We start from the raw sequence: 4,457 nt of genomic DNA, 5'->3' as shown, positions 1-4,457 counted from the left end.
TCCTGCTTTGTGTGTTTGGGAAGAGGAGAGAGCAAGGGGTAATGTACTTTAATATAAGGTAAGGATATTTCCTTTCTGTGGGTATATTAAGGTTTCTTCCTGAAAGGAAAAGGGGTATAATATTGAGACCAAAAGGATATTTCTCTATTTTGTGAGTTGGTTTCTAAGGTTAGAAGCATCTGTGTGTGACACGGGCTGGGGGCATCATGACCCTATAGAATTGTGTTGGTTTTAGTTCTTTTCTCCTATATTAATTTCACATGTATTGAGCTACCTACTAAGTAGTGATCATTATAAAGGTGAAAACATTTTGCCCTTAAGTTGTTGCAGTCCAGTGGGACAGGCAGCTGAGTAGATCAGTGATACACTGCAGTATGTTTTATGCTGTAATAGATATTCGAGGGGCTATTTGGGTGTAGAGAAGAAACTTCCTGCTCACATGGCAGGGGATGTGGGGAACAGTCAAAGAAGGCTTCTGAGATAGTCCTGGCCTGATCTGAGTAGAGAAAGGTGGGTAGGAGTTAACCAGGAAAGCAAGGAGGAAAGCATGTTGCATGTAGGTAAAGGATAGGCTTCAAGGTCAAGGAACATTGCTGGGTGGTAAGATGGAACCCGGATGTGGAGGCCCTGCAGGAGGAAGCAGGAAGGACACTGGGCCCCTGGTGGTTTTAGTTCCAGAAACAAATGCAGGCCCCAGGGCCCTGCAATGGTAGGACCGGAACTACTGAACATAAGAGCTCCACCTGTAACTGTGCCCCCTAAGAGTACCTGATGATCCCCCTATCTCCTTGTCAATGTTCCTGTTCTTCTCCAGAATCTATTTCAACCCTTCTCTGATTTCAAACCACCAGTCCTTTTACCTCTCGGAGAAAACAGCAACCACAAAAGCCTCTCCACTTCCTACTATCTTAATATTGACAACTTCTAGATCAGGGAGCTGAGATGTCTCAAGCTCAGGTTTCTCTTCTGAGCTTCAGACACTTTTGTCCACTTGGATTTCACTGGCACAAAACTTGCCATGTTAGAATCAACCCCCTCTCCTCCCAGATCTGCTTCTCCCACACACTTCCCCATCTGAATGAAAGACACCTCCACTATCCACCCAGTTGCCAAATCAGAAATCTGTCTTTGTTTTCTTTGTCTTACATTTTCCTATGTCTAATCAGTTAAGTTTTATCAATACTACCTGTTTATTTCTTTAATCTATTCACGTATCTTTATCCTCAATCTTCAGTATCCCCTTTCCATCCTTAGTCTGCTGGTTGCTGTATTTCTTATTTTACTAAGAAACTAAAAGAGATCAGAAGAAAACTTCCATATCCCCCAACACCCAACCACCAAATCTGCTAACCCAGTTGCATTGGTGCTTTTATAGCCTGCCTTCCTTCCTCTTACTAAGAATGAACCAACCCTATTCCTATCCAAGCCCAACCCTCTAGCTTTACATTGACTCCTATTATCTTTTTTCTGAATTGTCCATTCTTTTCCTGACCAATTATTCTATTAGCAGTACAAATATGTGATAAAATCTCCTGTCTTAAACTTTTTTCTCTGCATCTTTGAACTACTGTTCTCTTTTCCTTCTCCTCTTTATAGCAGAACTCCTCAAAAGAGTTGCTACCTCTGATGCTTCCCTTCCGGTTCTCTCATGAACCAACTACAATTAAGTATTCACCCCCACCACTCCATGGAAACTGCTCTTGTCAAAATCATCAATGGCCTCTGTGTGGTAAATCCAACAGCCAGTTTTCATTCTTCTTACTAAGCTTCTCATCAGTATTCCTAGACCATTTCCTTCATTGGCTTCTAGGACAAATGCTCTCTTGGTTTTCCTCCAGTTTCTCAAATTTGTTCCTGTTGAATCTACCTTTTTCTAATCTGTAAGTGTTGGGGTATCCCAGGGCTTACTCCTTGGACCCTTTTTCCACCTTTTCCCCTACACTCACCCACTAGGTGATCTCAAGAATTTCCAGTTTGAGGCCGGGTACGGTGACTCACGCCTGCAATCCCAGCAGTTTGGGAGGCCAAAGCAGGCAGATCACCTGAGGCCAGGAGTTCGAGACCAACCTGGCCAACATGGCAAAACCTTGTCTCTACTAAACCTGTCTCTACTAAAAATACAAACATTATTATATTTTATAAAATTACTATATGGAGTACAGTGTGGTGTAATCCCAGCTAGTTGGGAGGCTATATATTTATGTGTATATTTATGGAGTACAGTGTGCCTATAATCCCAGCTACTCGGGAGGCTGAGGCAGGAGAATCACTTCAACCTAGGAGGCAGAGGTTGCAGTGAGCCAAGATCGCGCCATTGCACTCCAGCCTGGGCAACAAGAGTGAAAACTCCGTCTCAAAAAAAAAATTTCCAGTTTTAAATATTTACACAATATCTGCTAAATTTATATCTTCAACCTAGACCTTTCTCTGTGAATTCCAGTCTCATTTCCAACAGTCTAGTCAATGTCTCTATTGGGTGTTTAAGATACACAATAGGTATCAAACTTCCCATTGTCCACCATAAAGTCTCAATTTCTGGGCCTTTTCAAACTTACTCCTTCCACAGGCTTTCCCATGTAGGTAAATGGCACCACCATTCACCCTGTTGCTTTGGCCAAGAACTTTAGAATTGCTCTTGACTCCCCTCTTTTTCTCATATCCTACCTCTACTACATCAGTAACTCCTGTTGTATCTCTCTTCAAACTATATCCAGAATTGACCATGTCCCAAGACTGCCATTGCTACCGTCTTAGTCCCAGTGTCATCTTTTACCTGGACTATTGTAAAGGCCTCATAACTAGTCTTCCTTTTTCTGCCCTTCCCTTCTCTGCCCATCTATTCTCAATGCAGTGTTGCCTTTAAAACAAAGTCAGATCATGCCACTCTTCTGCTCAAAATTCCCCATTGGTTTTCCATCTCAAACTAAGGGCCAGTCATAATGCCCTCACGGTCCTATGACATCTCGCTGCACCCCAGCCATACGAGCCATCTTACCATTCTGCTTTTTTTTTTTTTTTTTTGTAATACAAACTTTTTCTTTTCTTTTTAATTGACAGATAAGAATTGTGTATATTTATGGAGTACAATGTGATGTTTTGATATATGTATGCATGAGGGAATTATTAACTCAAGCTAATTAACATATCCATCACTTCATCTACTTATCACTTTTCTTGTGGTGAAAATGTTTAAGATATACTCTTTAGTAGATTTCCAGTATACAGTCGCTGTGGTTTGAGTGCTTTGTCTTCTCCAAATTTTAGGTTGAGACTTAGTGCCCAGCACAATGTTACTGGAAGGTAGAGCCTAATGGGGATGTTTAATGGATTAATGCCATTACTAAAAGGGCTTGCAGGAACGGGTTCCTTCTCTTTTGCTTTTCTGCCATGTGATGACAAAGTGTTCCTCCTCTCTGGAGGATGCAGCAACAGGCACCATCCTGGAAGCAGAGAGACCAGGCCCTAACCTGCTGGTGCCTTGATCTTGGACTTCTCAGCTTCCAGAACTATGAGAGAATAAATTTCTGTTCATTGCAAATTACCACATCTGTGGTATTCTGTTACAGCAACATAAAATAGACTAAGACAACAGTATTTTGTTATGAACTATGGTCACCATGCTGTGCACTAGATCACAAAAACTTATTTCTCCTGTGTAACTGAAACTTTGTACCTTTTGACTAACATCTCCCTTTTTCCCATCATCCTATCCCATTCTTACTATGCTTGAAGATGGAGTATGCCAAGTAGCCCTGAGGGGTGAGCACAAGTTGTTCCTGTGCCTGGAATGCTCTCCTAGACATTTGGGTGGGTAGCTCCCTCTCTTCATTCAGATCTCAGCTCATTGTCATCTCAGAGAGGCCCTCCTTCTACCTCCTGCCTTAGGTACACTCAGCCACCTTCTGTCATGGGCTGAATTGTGTCCCCCCAAAATTCATATGTTGAGATCTTAACCCCTAGTACAGTAAGTCCTCACTTGACGCTGTCAATAGGCTCTTGGAAATGTTGACTTTCAGTGAAAGGACATATAGCAGGTCCTTGAATAACATTGTGTTTTGTTCAACATCGCTGCCTTGTACCATTGATGAGAAAAACAGTTGGTTTTCTAATACGTTGTTTTACTTAAAGCTACAGTTTCCAAGAACCTATCAATGATGTTGAGGACTGAATGTACCTCAGGTGCAATATATTTGGAGATAGGGCTTTTTAAGAGGTAGTTAAGGTAAATAATGTCATATGGGTGGGCTGTAATCCAATATGACTGGAATCCTTATAAGAAGAGGAAATGAGGACACAGACACAGAGGGAAGATGACTGTCTACAAGCCAAGGAGAGAGGCCTCAGAAGAAACCAACGCTGCCGACACCATGATCTTGGACTTCTAACCTCTAGCACTGTGAGGAGATACATTTCTGTTGTTTAAGCCACCTGGTCTGTGATACTTTGCTACAGCAGGC

The sequence above is a fragment of the Theropithecus gelada genome, chromosome 1, assembly GCF_003255815.1.
Source record: "Theropithecus gelada isolate Dixy chromosome 1, Tgel_1.0, whole genome shotgun sequence".
Classification (NCBI taxonomy): Eukaryota; Metazoa; Chordata; class Mammalia; order Primates; family Cercopithecidae; genus Theropithecus; species Theropithecus gelada.
This window is presented reverse-complemented; position numbering follows the sequence as displayed.